At 43.6% G+C, this 16688-nt stretch overlaps 1 long non-coding RNA gene across 1 annotated transcript; it reads left to right on the forward strand.

The window, feature by feature from the left end:
- The first annotated feature begins 15 nt into the window (after positions 1–15).
- Positions 16–4507, forward strand: LOC143440437 (uncharacterized). Its single transcript, XR_013108131.1, has 2 exons — positions 16–620; positions 1683–4507. It is a non-coding gene; the product is annotated as an uncharacterized LOC143440437 (long non-coding RNA).
- Positions 4508–16688: the final 12181 nt, after the last annotated feature.

Consider the following 16688-nt stretch of genomic DNA (forward strand, 5'->3'; position numbering starts at 1 on the left):
CAGGAAGCGGGCGCTTGGCGCCTCTGCGCATGCGCGGCCTGGGCCCCAGCGGCGAGGGTGCGGGTCCAGCGAGCCACTGGTTCTTTGCTTTCCGTCCGGCGGCGGGCTGGTTGCTGCGCGGGAGAGCTGGGAGCCGCGGACGCCGCCCGCGATCCTGGGAACGACCAGGGATAGATCAGACAGTGAGGCTCCCCGTAGAGCTGTGGTTACGTCAGTCTGTCCTGTGTCCACCCTTAGGGCGTCCAGCTTTGTCCGGTAGGCAGCAGTGTCTGTTCAATGCCGGGTGTAAATAAAAACGACCGAAACCAGCAAAGCTAACTAATGTTGCTTTCCAAAATTAAGTGACTTGGGTGATGTTGAAACCGCGATTCAGAATTTCTAGAAAGCTTGTTCAGAACGCATTCCAGATCTCCACCCCTCCGCAATTCCGTTTATTCAAGGTTGAAACAGGGTAACAAGATTTTTAACCCCTTAACCCTCTGCACCACTACCGTCGACTCCTTGCTACCGAATCTTCGTGGATTTGACCATGAAGCATTCGCAATGGAGCAAACTTTACCTTGAATAGTTCAATCAAAGATGAATTTGAGCCCGTGTGCTTGAAGATAAGAACGTGGCAAGTGAGTTAAGGTTTGCCGAACTCCAGCACAAATTGTGTTTCATTGTGGTTGTCGGTTTTTTGTTGCGTGATGTGATGGCCGTGTTGAAGAGTGTCTTGATAAGTAGCCTGAAACACAGCTATCCTCCAGCCTCCGAGCCCCTTTCTGTCTAATGCTGGGATTACAGTAGTCCAGCACCACTTCCAGACAAGTTTTAAGATAACCTTAAAAACCACCTATATGAAGATTTAAAAAAAAAAAAAGTTTAAATGAAAATTTTGTGCGCTCAAGCCCTTTTCAGAGCTAAGCTATGAAATGTTTTTGGATATTCAAAAGTGAAAGTGTGTTAGAATTTTGAGAGAGAATACAATTTATCCAAAAAACTTGCAGACATGAATACTCTAGCTAAAATCAATTTTTTTTTTCTTCTTGGAAACCCTTTTACACAAGAGTTTATGGCAACAGCGATGAGCCATTAAAAAAAAAAAATCAGGAGAGACAACTAAGTTGCTGTGTAGAAAATGTAACAGTTTTTTTTTTCTTGAAACAACAAAGAACAATGTTTCTTTTATCCCAACAAATAAGTGTGTCAGTGCTTGTTGTTAGGCTATGAAGTATCTCAGCCTAAACATACTCCAGATAACTGAGGCGAGGCAACAGAATTCAGTGCTACAGAAAATATATAAAACATGACTGTGTTACATATGATATATAAAACCTAGAACTGTTTCTCTTTAAAGAAATGTTTATAGAATATTTTACCCTTCATATTACACTGAAGCTATGTGAAACTTCCGAACCATGCTATTTTCTGAATTTTTACATAAAACTCTACAATATGTAACTGATACCTGCCTCGTCTTTTAGGTCTATATTCAAGAAATATGACTTAGTTTATTTTCTCCTGTCCTTTCATGGTATGGGAGACTTGTATGATCTTGAAAATCACCAAAGGTTTCCTAACTATAAGGAAGAGTGTTTATTTTGACCCTTGCTGTACCAGGATTTCAGATTTTGCTAATATTTATATACCAGCCTTTTAAAAACTAATCGAAGGGTTTTGTTATTTTACTTTTCCTCTAGAAGTTACTATCTGCAGTCTTTCTTCAGGACTACCGTTTCCCACATGCTCCTGTTGTCTACAGCAAATGTGAGGGATTGCCTCCCACCCTTTACTGCTCGCATAGAGCAGGCCAAGAACTGCGTACTTAGCCCTCAAGATGGCCTCTGCCAACAGAATCCAAGAAAAGGAAAACATGATTGCTCTCCTTGGTTCACAGTATATGTCTAAACAAAATATATGAGCCATTTTCATCTCTAACTGGAACTTGAATTGGCTTCAGCAAGAGCTAGGGAGTTACTTGACATCAGGCTTACTTTTTTTTTTTTTTTTTAATGTTCTTTTTATTTTTTGAAGCAAATGTCAATTATTCTTTTCTTTTTCTCTTCTCTTTTTTTATTGGTTATTTTATTTGTTTACATTTCAAATGTTATGTTCTTTCCCGGTTTCCCCTTTGCAAGCCCCCTATCCTATCCCCCCTTACCCTGCTTCTATGAGGGTTCACCCCCACCCACCCACTCCCACCTCACCACCCTAGCATTCGTCTACATTGGGGCATCAAGCCTTCTCAGGACCAAGGGCCTTTCCTCCCATTGATGCTAGATAAGGCGCCATCAGCTCGTTCAGTCCTTCCCCTAACTCCCTAACATTGGGGTCCCTGTGCTCAGTCCAATGGTTGACTGTGAGAGCACCCGCATCTGTATTGGTCAGGATCTGGCAGAGCCTCTCAGGAGACAGCTGTATCAGGCTCCTTTCAGCAAACATTTCCTGGGTCAGCAATAGTGTCTTGCTTTGGTGTCTGCATATAGATGAATTCCCAGATGGGGCAGTCTCTGGATGGCCTTTCCTTTAGTCTCTGCTCTACTCTTTGTCCCTGTATTTCCTTTAGACAGGAACAATTCTGTATTAAAATTTTGGAGATGGGTGAGTGGCCCCATCTGTCAACTGGGGGGCCATGCCTAACCTTTGGATATGGTCTCAACAGATTCTCCCTTTTGTGGGGTATTTCAGCTAATGCCATCCATGTGGTCCTGGGAAACTCTTGCTTTCTTGGGACTTTCTGGTTGCTACCCACAATTTCCCAGTCTCTCATTCCTACACATCTCTGTTCAATTTCCTGACCCTCTGTCCATCTCCTCCATCTCCTCCCATACCTGATTCTGCCCCTCTTTTTCCCCTCCCCCTCTACTCTTCCTCCCAAGTCTCTCCCGCCCTCTACTTCCCTTGATTATATTGTTCCCCCTTCTAAGTAGGACTGAAGCATCCACTCTTTGGTCTTCCTTCCTCTTGAGCTTCATGTGGTTCATGAGTTGTATCATGTGTATTTCATGCTCTTTGCCTAATATTCTCTTATCAATGAATACATACCATGTTGGTTCTTTTGTGTTTGGGTTACCTTACTCAGGATGACATTTTCAAGTTCCATCCATTTGCCTGCAAATTTCATGAAATCACTGTTTTAAATAGCTAAATAGTATTCCACTGAGTAAATGTACCACATTTTCTGTATCCATTCCTCTGTTGAGGGACATCTTGGTTCTTTCCAGCTCTGGCTATTATAAATATAGCTTCTATGAACATAGTGGAACATGTGTCCTTATTACATGTTGGAGCATCTTCTGGGTACATGCCCAGGAGTGATATAGCTGGGTCCTCAGGTAGTACTATGTCCAATTTTCTGAGGAACTGCCAGACTGTTTTCCAGAGTGGTTATACCAACTTGCAATTCCACCAGCAATGGAGGAGTGTTCCTCTTTTTCCACATCCTCGCCAACATCTTCTGTCACCTGAGTTTTTTGATCTTAGCCATTCTGACTGGTGTGAGGTTGAATCTCAGGGTTGCTTTGATTTGCATTTCCCTGATGACTAAAGATGTTGAGCATTTTTTTAGGTGCTTCTTGGCCATTTGAATTTCCTCAGTTGAGGAAACTCTATTTAGCTCTGTTCTCCATTTTCTAAATAGGGTTATTTGGTTCTCTGGAGTCTAACTTGTTGAGTTCTCTGTATATATGGGGTATTAGCCCTCTATCGGATGTAGGGTTGGTAAAGGTCTTTCAGGCCTAATTCTTAAGGGGAATTATGACCCACAAGGAGTTCTGAGAAATGACTGAAGGTGAATATTTCCATGATTTTATTTAATGTGTGTGTGTGTGTGTGTGTGTGTGTGTGTGTAGGGTAGAAGACAACTCTTAGGAGTTGAATTCCTTTTACTGTGGTCCCAGAGACTGAACTGAGGTCATCAAGCTTGCGTGGCAAGTACATTTCTCCTGAGCCACCTCACGGGCAGGTTCCTGTGCTTTTAGTTGTCGGAGAACCACAGTGGACACACCATCCACTAAACTTCCTGGCGTTCTTCTTCCAGTATCTCTGTCTCGGCCAAGTTGATATCTCCATGTTAGCTTGTCAAGTCTCAGGAAACCTTGCTGAGACACCTTTACCTCATTAATTCACATCTCTTTCATCTCTTTGCCACAGAAACAATGTTTTTGTTTGTTTTTTTCTTTTTCCAAATTCTCCATTTGATGTCAGGCAATGTATTGTGGAACCATCTTGGACCTGCCAGCAATAAAAATAATGACACAGAGGCTTTTTAATATGTTAAAGCTTAGGCCTTTTGCTGGGCAGTCTCTCAACTACTCTAAATCTAACCAGACTACACCATGCTGGGAGCTCTACCTCACTCTGGTCCATCCATTGACCCCTGTCCATGTCTCCCTCCTCTCTAGTTCTTCTCCAGCATCTCTCTCTCTCTCTCTCTCTCTCTCTCTCTCTCTCTCTCTCTCTCTCTCTGTGTGTGTGTGTGTGTGTGTGTGTGTGCTGGGAAGTTCTGACTGTCAGATCTTTATTACAGCCAATCAGATACAATTCTAGATTACTTCAGGCAGGTGAGGAAGAACAATTTTTTTTACAAAATACGGAGAACAGTGATGGGTCTTAGAAGTAACAATACCAAACTCCTGTTCGTGTTTAGCTCTCCGAGGGTATGAACCATGGAATATACAGAGACATGCCTTCACACATTGTACCCCAATAGGAGTGCATTAGCCCACATACACAGTATATATTCCACAGAGAAAAGAACCCTGGGGGCAGCTGGGGCATTCCTGAGGTGATTGATACAAACCTTCGCCTGATACAGAGGAACAGTCAGTCAGTGACTTGGAAGGATGGTATGTTCTTTCGTCTCCCTATTTCTCTTTCCTAGTTAGACTTAAAGCCCAGAGAAGAAATATATTTTTCCATGGGTGGAACCCACAAGGCCTTGTAAGGTAGACCTCACTGTACAGTGTTATAAAATACATTCAAGAAAATCAAGCCCAGACTTCATGGTGGCACTGCAAGTACTGGCTGGTCCAGTGGAATGACCTTTGACTCTAGTCAGGGAAAGAGTGCCTATTGGGTGGACATTTGGTGCCTGTTTATGATGGAGCAGAGGAAGGTCTTCCTTGCTGCCAATATACTTATCAGCCCCTACCCATCAGTCCTGCTTGCTGAATGTGCTTCACAGCTGTGTGCAAACTGTCCCTTGTGACCAAGTATGCAATGAAACAAGTCATTTGAGGCCCATTTCCACACAACAACACCTTCTCTTCCAGCTCACACCTAAGTCATCAGCAAGACTGTTGCAGATTTCTTCTGGAGAGGCAGAAAGGTCTGCAACCAGGAAGGCAGCTGTTGGAGGAATTCAGGAGCTTTCAACTGAATCTCCTGGAGTTGGAGAGCTGTCAGTTGTACACATCTTCCTTAAGACTTCACAGGTGGGAACAGCAGGATCTTCTTCCTTCATGAAACCTTGGCTCCGTTTTATCCAGCAACAGTCCTTCAGGATACCTAACCTGCCCAGAAATCAAGGTGATGGTGGGGGAGTATTGGCAGCACCACTTACTATTCCATCAACCCACTGACAGAACTTGCTTTGTCTTCTACCGTGTTATACTCTGTTGGCTGAGAGGCCTTAGTTCCAGCAATGGAGGCATCTTACCAGGAGAAATAATAATAATGTCTTTGAGCTGAAAATTAGATCTCCACTCAGATGCTCTAGGCTCCTTGCACCTCTGAGTCAACGGGCAAGGAGGGAAGTCAAGGGTGTTGCTGTAGGGTGGGGTACTGAGTACCAAAGAGAAACTGGGCAACTACTCCACAGGGAGGTAAGGAAGAGTGTGTCTGGAATGTAGGAGGTCCCTAATGAAGGTCTAGGTCACTCCATTGGGTAAAGGATCATGCCAGCAGCAGTTGCCAAAGGCAACAGGTATATAGTGTATAGTAGAGGATAATTACAGAAAACAGCTATGGCCATATGGCAACTTATAGAAATAAAAACTATAATTGCTATAGCTTCTTTCCATGAAAAAGTGTGTATTTGTATGTACATTACTGTGGTGGTTAGTTTTATGTCAACTTGACATAAGCTAAAGTCATCTGAGAGAAGGGAACCTCAATTAAGAAAATGCCTCCATAAGATCGGGGTGTGGGCAAGCCTGTAAGGCATTTTCTTAGTGACTGATGGAAGAAGGCATATCCCATTGTGGGCGGTGCCATCTCTGTCCTGGATTCTATAAGAAAGCAGGAGGAGCACGCCAGGAGGAACAAGCCAGTGAGCACATCACTCCATGGCCTCTGCATCAGCTCCTGCCCCACTTGAGTTCCTGCCCTGACTGCTTTTTTATTTTTTTTTTTTAAGATTTATTTATTTATTTTATGTATACTGTCACTATCTTCAGACACACCAGAAGAGGGCATTGAAATTGTATCCCATTAGAGACAGTTGTTAGCCACCATGTGGTTGCTGGGAATGGAACTCAGGACCTCTGGAAGAGCAGTCAGTGCTCTTAACCACTGAGCCATCTCTCCAGCCCCCTTGACTGCTTTTGATAATGAACTGTTATATGGAACTGTGAGTGACATGAACTCTTTCCATCCCAATTTGCTTTTGGGTATGGTGTTTTTATCACAGCAACAGTAACCCTAACTAACTTACCTGCTGGTTCTTTTCCTGGAGGACACTCATGAATACAAGGGCTGTCAAGGCGTTCCAGGAACTGCACAGCAGGACAGAATCCCCTGGGATTTGAGGGGCTAGAGTAATCAGCTAGCCCAGCATAGGTTATTTTGGACCAACAATAAGAATAAAGCATACAGTAATTTAAGAAGGCTAGAGCAGTGTTTCTTGAAGCCCAAGACATTTACCATGTTTTAGGTGGCTCACAGTCAGACGAGTCAGTACGAGATGATAGAAGTATATTCTTTTCAGTTCTTTCTTAAATCCTCTTGTATGGGGAAAGTGTTCTTTGGTTCTATCAACTCACAAATATGGTAACATCTGCTAACCTAACCTGTTAAACGAAGAGGGGAGCTAGACTTGGCACTCTCAGTAGCAGCATTATCAAGGTAGGATTAAACAGTCTTTTTTTTTTTTTTTTCCTTTATGGTGATTGAAACTAATCTGCTCTTTCCAGTTGTGAGGGTTTTCTCTTCAGGGGCTGCACAGATGGCTCATTGGTTAAGAGAATTTGCTGTTCTTTTAGAGGATGGAGGTTTGAGTCCTAGCACCCACATGGCAGCTCTGACTGTAACTCTGGCTTCTGGGGCATCAGGTACATACATGCATGTGGTACATAGGCATACATGAAGGCAAAAAACCCATATACATTTTTTTTTAAGTCAAAAGAGGTAAGTTTTCAAAGTTACTTATCTGAATGATTTTAAATTGGTGGATTCAAAAACCACCAAATAGTTCTTTTGATATTTGGGCATCTCAGAAAGTATTAAGACTGTGAGCGTATGCTTGACTAAATTTCCAAAGCTGGTCATGCAAAGAAATGCAAAGATGCGACTACCAAGATAAAAGGACTTATGAGGGCTCTGGAGGATATTCTAATGACCTGGAGTTTAATATAAAGTAAATGGAGGATTCTTGAAAAATGTTCCGAAGAAAGCCACAGAACATGTCTTTTGAGACACCCTGTGGCCAGCAAAGCTAAGTCTCAAGGATCAAAGATCTGAGTGGGGATAAAACAGGGGACTCCAGGCTTCTGAGACCAATAACAAAGCACTTCTCACTTTTATTACTAAAACAAGCAAAACACGAGGTGATGTTTACAAGTCGGCTTAAGCAAATACAAATTCAGAAAGAGAATAACCTGGTATTATATGTTAAGACCATGTTATGATGTTATGTTATCATCTTTGTTCATGTGAAAAGAGCCAAGAATATTCCTCCCAGGCCTTTGCCTTTCCAACAGAGAAATGCGGGCATGCAAGGGGATCCCCTTTATTGCTTTCAAGTACATTTATCTGTCATAGTTCATGCGATTCTTTCTGAAAAGCCACCTTGTAGGGAGAACGTTCTGCAGGCTGCCCCATCTATAGTTCACAGTAAGTTCACAACTTTCTTACACTGGCTTCTACAGATGCCTCCAGAAGGAAGCATGGTTTAGTGTGTGGAAAAGGAAATTCTCAAATAGGTCTAGTTTTACACAAAGTTATTCTTTTAAATTCTTTTAAAAATTATTTTAAGTGGACGAGTGTTGTGCGTGTATGTATGTGCACCATGTGTGTATCTAGTGTCTGAGGGGGTCAGAAGAGGACACTGAGACTCTGGAACTAGGGTTGCAGACAGTTGTGAGCCTTCATATAGGTACTGGGAACCAAACCTGGGTTCTCTGTAAGAACAACAAGGGCTTTTAATGAATATGGCATCTCTTTGGCGCTCAAAGCTCCTTTTAATATACGTGGTCTACCCCTTAATTCAGTGGAAGCTTCTGAAGTAGGTCCTTTCAAGAACTTTCAACCCAGTGTAGCTGACTGATGCAGCCTAGCCATGAAAAAAATAGCTACCTTAGAAACATAAAGCACAGTACCTCTATAAATGTATCAGCTATGCCATGCTAACATTTTATAAGACATTTATAATAGAAGAGCATTACTGATATGATAATAGGTATGGAGACATGAAACACTGAAAGTCAGAACAAATGATCCTTATCTTTCACACGGTTCAGGTAAAGAACTTCACACTCCACGTCCCCCCAGATCTGAATGTACAACTGGTGGCAAGTCGCTGTTCCCCCACAGAGACTGGCCCAGGCATGACTGCCAGCTGCTCAGAAACAGTGGCCAGACTGGGTTGTAGGACCAGATGCCAGACATCTGTCTTCTATTAACTAGGATCAAAATAAAGCCCTACCCAAGAGCTGACTTAACACAGCACATGTAGCAGAAACAAAGATGTCCCTGTTGCCTGTTTAGCAAAGTGTCTATTACAGGATCTCCCACCTTCTCAACAGCTGGAGGGATCGAGCCCTCTCAACACGACCTTTTGCTCTCTTGTCTTTTCCTCTGATGCTAGCCTGCCTTATTTTTTCAACTATCTCTTTAGAGTCTCCTCTTCTTAACCTTAGCTTCTCTACAAGACTCTCAGCATCTGTTCACCCCTTTACCCTGAAGTACAGCACTTTCCTGAAGTTTCTCCATTAGGTTTCTCCAGACTCGGGAATTTCTATTACATACTCGAATCCCTCACACCTAGGCCTGTGTCTTACACTTGCTTCTCACTTGACTCTATTTACATATCTCAAATGTATGTATTTCTACCGAAACTCTCCTTAAATACCCCTCCTACACACAAATGGGACCTCATTGTATTTCCAAGGCTGGCCTAGAGCCTCTGGGTGTAAGTGATTTTCTTGCTCCCATGTCCCAGGCACCTGGGACTATGGCCGTGTACCATGCTTCCGACAATGATCCCCCTTTATGTTTTTTTATTTTAGTTTTTATATGTATGATGTTTTGCCTGCATATGTGTCTGTGTGCCATGTGCATGCCTGGTACCTGCAGAGATCAGTAGAGGGCATTAGACCCTTAGAACTGAAGTTGTGGACCGCTATGCACTACCACATAGTTGCTGGGACTAGAACCTTGGTCCTTTAGAAGAACAGCCAGTGCACTTAACCCCCAAGCCACCTCTTCAGTCCAACAGTTACTAAGGCTGACTGAATAAAACACAGCAGGTTGTGACTTCAACTGCTGTGATGTGCAGTGTTACTCATCAACAGTACTTAACCTAGAATCTCCTGGGGATGGGGGTTGGGGTGGGCAGGCCTTCAGGTACACCTGTGAGGGATTAGCTAGGTTAGCTCCTGAATGTTGAGGTTTGGTCTATTGCTATGTATTGTAACACTAAATTCTGTACCTGAAGGCTTTGAGTGAATCCTCAGGTTTACAAGCTTTTGTTTGGTAAACCTGTTTCCTTAATTTAAAACTATTGGTTAAATAAAATTGACTACAGCCAATTACTGGAGTCCTTAGAGGTAGGTGGGTTTTGAGTTACCTGGTTGGGTGTGGAAAGTGAAAGGAAGAGAGGAAAGACCAGGAGGGAGAGAAAGAGGGACCATGAGAAGAGAGGTTCCATGATCACATGGCCAGGAGAAACAGCAAGTATCTGGGGTACACTGCTTGGGAGGTAGTCAGGCCAGCAGTTAGAAAAGTAGATTAGAAATTACCCCCCAGTAACTGTCAAAGCCAAATAAAGTAACCACAGTCTGAATCCCATTCATTTGTAAGCTAGTCGGGGATACGCTTAAATCAGTTGTACTACACCTGAGAGTGTCTGTGAAAGACTGTCTTGAGTGATGTGGAAAGACCCATTTTTACTTGTGGGGAGAGCCTTTTTTTTTTTTTAGGTAGGAATCTTGTGCTGTATAAAGTGGAAAAAGCTAGCTGAAACTTCATTTGCTGTTGTTGGCTTGCATGACTAGCTGGTTTTGTACTCCCGTTGCCTTGAATTCACCGTCATAATGGACCATAGAACCACCGGTCCATTGGCTGGATGCAGTCCAATAGAAAGATGATACTGTTAACTGATTGTGCACCAAGAGAATGGAGTAACTCATCCTTTATGTCTTTGTCTTTTACATTTAGTTGTCTTAGCATATGGATTTGAGTGACAAAAATCAGTGGGATGACCACCATCTTAAGAATTTCTCTGGTTGTGATGAAACATCATGATCCAAAGCAAGATGGGGCAGAAAGGGTTTATTTCACTTACGCTTCCCATCACTGCTCAGCATCAAAGGAAGTCAGGGCAGGAACCTGGAGGCAGGAGCTGATGTGGAGGCCATGGGTGCTGCTTACTGGCTTGCTCCCCATGGCTTGCTTGTTCTGCCTGCTTTCTTATTGAATCCAGGATCACCAGCCTAGGGATAGCACCGTCCATACGGCCCTCCCACATCAATCACTAAGAAAGAAAATGCCTTACAGACCTGCCAATAGAGATTTTTTGTTTAAATTGAGATTCCCTATTCTCAGATGACTGAAGCTTAGGTCAAGCTGACATAAAACCAGCCAGCACAACTACACTCCACAATAACCTATTGTGTATTTTACGAGTAAATAAAGGAGTTGGAAGGCTCTAAACACAAATAAGGAGATGGAACTGTTAATTAGCCTGTTTTGACTAATACACATTGTATATAAGTATTGAATATCGGTGTACTTGGGTATTGATCAATGGCTCAGTGGTGAGAGTACTGGCGGCTCTTCCAGAGGACTGCCTTTCTCCAGTGCTCAAGTCACATGGTGACTCACAGCTATTGATAACGCCACGTCTGGGGATCTGATGCCCTCTTCTGGTCTCCAGTGGTGATGCATGCATATGACGCACAGACTGACCTTCAGACAAAATAATGTACACAAAATAATAAAATAATTTTTAAAAAGCAAATTATTTTGCTTCTCTGTATAGCAATTCTGGCTTGTAGTAGACCAGGCTGGCCTTGAACTCACCGAGAACTGCCTACCTCTGCCTCCTGAGTGCTTTAAGGGAAGTATAAGTCAGTAACTTGTGGTTCCAGATAGTTGGGTTGTGGCTCTTAAATGTGGCAAGCTCATAAAGAACCCCGAGGAGCTTTTGTTGCTGGTGAACACTTGAATAAAACCTGACAAATTCCAGTATTTATTAGCCAACATAATATAGATATACTAAAAATATTTATGGACAACATCATAATAAAAAATTCTAAATCTCTTTCCCCTTCTGTTTATCTGACATACATTAGCAGCAGGTCTCCTTCCTTGGAGTTAGAATCAAATTTACCAAATAACAGCCTCATGCTGGTTTTCAGGGTGTGGCATTTTAATGACATGTAACCTAGCAAACAATGTCACAGTTTTATGTATAAATCTTAACCGTCTAGGATAATGTGATGAAGGAAACAAAAAGGAAATAAAATACGTGCCTGAAAATAAACTAATTTAGTTTAGCCAAGAAAGAATACAAAACCAAAAATACTGGCACAGGATGAGTGCTTCTAGGTCAGAACAGCACCCAGCCTGGGATACCACCATTGGACTCAGCCTGGGACACCACCATTGACCCCAGCCTGAAACACCACCATTGAGCTCACCCTGGGACACTACCATTGGACCCAGCCTGGGACACCACCATTGACCCCACCCTGGGACACCACCATTGACCACAGCCTGGGACACCACCATTGGGTCCAGCCTGAGACACCACCATTACTGGCACTAAGGTTTTGTGGTTTCCAGAAAGAGTGAATCTGCTACCAGAAGACAATCATGAATGTTGCATGAGAGGGGATGAGAAGAGCAGAAGGGGGTGTGACTACCTTCACCTTTATTTTTAAATTTGAATGGAGAGTCACCATGGCAATTCAACAACAAACAAAACAACTTTTCTTCAAACAAGTAAATATCTCTAGTTCAGAACTTCTCATACCCACCTAGCTTTGGTACTGATCATTCACACACTGTGTGTCTCTCCTGAGTCATTGCTATTCATAAGATATCATGTTCATAGTGCTGCTTTTATTTATTTATTTATATTAAAGATTCATTTATTTAACTTATATGAGTACATTGTAGCTGTCTTCAGGCACACCAGAAGAGGGCATCAGATCTCATTATAGATGGTCGTGAGCCACCATGTGGTTCCTGGGAATTGAACTCAGGACCTCTGGAAGAGCAGTCAATTCTCTTAACCGCTGGATCAATTAAAAAGCCCATCACGAAGATTTAAGATTAAGAAATCAAGCTTTCGCAGGGTAGGAGTGCAGTATGCAGAATCGTAGATGACAGCAATGTCCTCCATGTTTTCCCATCCTTGTCCCAAGAATCAGTTTCTTGAGGGGAAGTAGCACCTCCATGAGGAGCATGTGTTCTGACAGCACCAAGAGCAGCTATTCTGAAGCTTTAGCTGGCTTCTGTTATGCAGCAGCAGTCAGACTCCACTTTATACTACAGATTCTTTACTATTTGGAGCTAACCACATTCCCTCCATTATCAGTAACTCTCCCTCCCCCAGCTCTGCCTACAGATTGCTGTAACTGGAGCTCCTGTGACTAAGTCCCTACACTAGGGGTTCTGGTGGGGAAGGCCCTGTGTTGGTAACTAGGCTTGTCTTAGTCTCTAATTGCTGTGAAAATACCACACATAATCAAGGCAACACATACACACACACACACACACACACACACACACACACACACACACTTTATTGGGACTTAATTCCAGAGGGCGAGTCCATGACCATCATGGCAGAAAGAATGGCAGCAGGCAGATGTTGGCACCCGTACTCTTCCTCAACGCTTTGGTTGCTAGGTGCTCTGGTCAAGAGAGAGAGAGAGTGGGGCTCTTGGGGCAGGAGACGTGAAGAATGGAGACAAGACAGGGTGTGATCAAGTCTCCTCTTATTGAAGGGAATTCTGAGGTATTTATATACACAAGCAGGAGAACACAGGTGAAAACACTTTACCACGTGCACCATACAGCTGAGGTCACTAAACAGCAAAACAAGCTATGTGGGATAAACAATATATTTATCAGAGTGTGCTTCAGCTGCTATAGGCTTTTGACAACCAAGTCTTTCATCAGGGTATATGGTTCCAGATGGCTGCAAAGTTGATCTAGCCGCTTTCTGCTAAAGTCGGCTCCCAACAGGCAGACATGGTGCTGTAGCAGTAGCTGAAAGCTTACATCTGATCCACAAATGGGAGGCAGAGAGTGGGGTGGGGGAGGTACTAACTGGAATGGTATGAGCTTTGTAAATGTCAAAACTCACCCCTAGTGACACACCTCCTCCAACATGACCACGACTCCTAGTCCTTACCAAACAACCTACTGTCTTGGGACCAAACATTCAAATATTTGAGCTTATGCGGGCTAAAGCTTTATCATTTCTGCATCCTGTAGTGAGAACTCTGGAATTTTTGTTTCTGAAAAAGAAAAAGAAACACACACACACACACACAGAGAGAGAGAGACAGAGAGAGACAGAGAGAGAGAGAGAGAGAGAGAGAGAGAGAGAGAGAGAGAGAGAGATTGTAAGAATGCGCTTTCATTTTAATCCCAGGTCTAGGGATATGGGCTACTTTGGTCTGTCTGAAGCAGATGACTATGATTTGCCTCATGCTCTAGCAGAAGCAGGGTTTTGCCAGCTGCAGGTAATTTCAATGATTGTGTGACGTTTTGACATGTGGGAACTTTTCAAAGGGTGGATCATCGGAGATTCCCAAGAGGAGTTAGAGGAGGGTTGTTGGTCGTTTAAGGAAGTTGCTTGCAGCTTGTTAGTAGCAGTGGTCAAAGAAGAAACAAAGGGAAAAAATTAGAAAATAAATTTCTAATTCTTCTCTCTCCTCTACCCTTGCTTCTCTCCTATCTAGTGTTAGAGGGTGAAACCAGGGGGATAAAAGGTGGGACTGTAAGGCCCCCACGAAAGGAGGACCTCACCCAAGCCTCAGAAATTCGCAGCCACTCATTAACTCACAAGACACAGAACTTGATGCAATCAGCAAGAGGTATATTTCAATCAGTATACTGAGGTCAAGACCCATGACCCACGCAGGGGCAGTGGGGTTTGACCCCGGGGCTTTGGAGACAGAGAGAATTTAAAGCTAAAAATCACAACTCGGGGGTGGGGGGAACCACAACCCAGGGGGAGTAAAGGAGGGCTATTGGAGAGCACCTGTGGCAAGTCCCAGCCCATTATTCAGTTTGTGACAGGGTACAAGGAACAGGCTATTCTCTAAGAGCCTATACGCCATCTATCTTGTGGTCAGCCAAGTTCCTGAAACACAGAGCTCACGACCAAGCTGACCTGCACTCTTGGTTCTGCTCTGCCTGTTAGGAGTTTTTTGAAAATTCTTAACCCTTTCAGGACAAAGAAGAATCCACAAGATAGCAAAGAGTAGCAACAGCATCCCTTCCACTGGTGTTAAAATGAGGCATCTGCTTATGCATATAATAGTCTGACAGTGGGTAAAGAAAGAATATCTTTCTCCTGTCTGGGTGACATCCAGTGACACAGTTGAAGACAGCTGGGAAGAGAGGCAGCCGGATTACCTCTGAAGCCACCAAGCAGGCACTGAACAGAACTGCCCAGGCCTTTCTTCTTCTGTCCAGCTCTGACACTGGGCTCTTCTTCCAGTGCACCTCCTGTTTCTGAGATCCACGTGTGATCCGTATTCACAGCTCTCCTGCTTCATCTTGCCAGTGTCTCACTGTTATTCCAACTCTTTGAGGCATTCGGAAATTCCGAATCTCATCCAAATGTGCTTGTTCATTTACTCCTTCTTTTCTAAAGAAATCTTCATGCATGTCAGAGAAGAAACAAACAAGTAAAATAGCCAGTTCCTAGTTCAGGTACGTGCTGAGATGCCACAGAGGTTTAGTGTGTGGCTAAGCTTGGCTTAGAGGGCAGCACAGTATTCTCCATGACTCTCCATTTCAGGCAGACAGAGGGTGGAGACAGACCACCTCAGGAAGATATTCACCGAAGTTTCAAGATAAAATAATGCTTGACACCTGTGGCTCGATCATGCACTATGTGCCTGTGCACGTCACACTGCAAACACTGCTGGAGCAAGAGAGTGATGAGACATTCGGAACATGCTCTACTTCACGTTTGTCAGACCTGAACCATGGATCATTTTGACCATATTAACAAGTTAGCTGAGTGGACCAGGAGCACAATTTTGGGCTTTGCTTCAATGTTTACCTCAGATAGGGCACTAAATCCTGCACACGTTAAAGAACGAGTCCCCCAACACTACCTTGGTGAACCAATGGGTTTAAATGAGGACTTTCAGAAGCATAGGTAATTTATAGGCAGCTACTCCCCAAAAGGAGAGCTACTCCTCCAGTAATGTTAACCATTTATTGATCCTCAGAGGGGAAGAGGGGGTAATGAGCTTTGGGAGCCTCCCTTTCCAGGAGGGAGTGTTAGCCAGCCCAACCTTGTGAGGAATCACAGCTGACCTGCTTTTGAGACAGCAGTGGCCATATAGTACTCAAAAAGACAAGAATCCCACAGCACTGCTGATGTCTTCTCTAATAAGGGTCAAAGGGGAATGTGGACTTGAGTTATTTAGACATTTGGCCCAATCTTTGATTCAGTGAGCAGAGACCCAGCTCATGAGAGTTAATTCATGCTTCTTGGAGGCCGGGCAGTTATAAAGCTACTTTGGAATGTTCTCAACTATGCCTAAGAGACCTGTTTTTGACAGATGTGCTCGTGTACTTCAGTCCATTGGCATATGGAAGTTTTATGTACAAGTGCCTGCAAAAGTTTCAACATGTAACTTTTATTACTGCTCCTACTAGCATGGAGAGACAGATGGAGAGACAGACGGTATACACATTACACCCAGAAGCAAGCTCTGAAACCGGCCTTTCAGGCCTAACTGCTTTGCTCTGCTCAGGGTTTGTGTGTGTGTGTGTGTGTGTGTGTGTGTGTGCATGAGAGAGAGACAAAGACAGACAAACACCAGCCCACATTGGCCTTCTAGGTCTAGTTGCTCTGCTCAACGTGTGTGTGTCTGTGTGTGTGTCTGTGTGTGTGTCTGTGTGTGTGTGTGTGTGTGTGTGTGTGTGTGAGAGAGAGAGAGAGACAGAGAGACAGAGAGACAGAGAGACAGAGAGACAGAGAGACAGAGAGAGAAGCCCACACATAGGCATGAGGGAAACAAAGCCCATCCTCTCAACTCTCCTGCCCAGGGTCCACTGTGGAACCC

Source organism: Arvicanthis niloticus, chromosome 29 (assembly GCF_011762505.2).
Source record: "Arvicanthis niloticus isolate mArvNil1 chromosome 29, mArvNil1.pat.X, whole genome shotgun sequence".
Lineage (NCBI taxonomy): Eukaryota > Metazoa > Chordata > Mammalia > Rodentia > Muridae > Arvicanthis > Arvicanthis niloticus.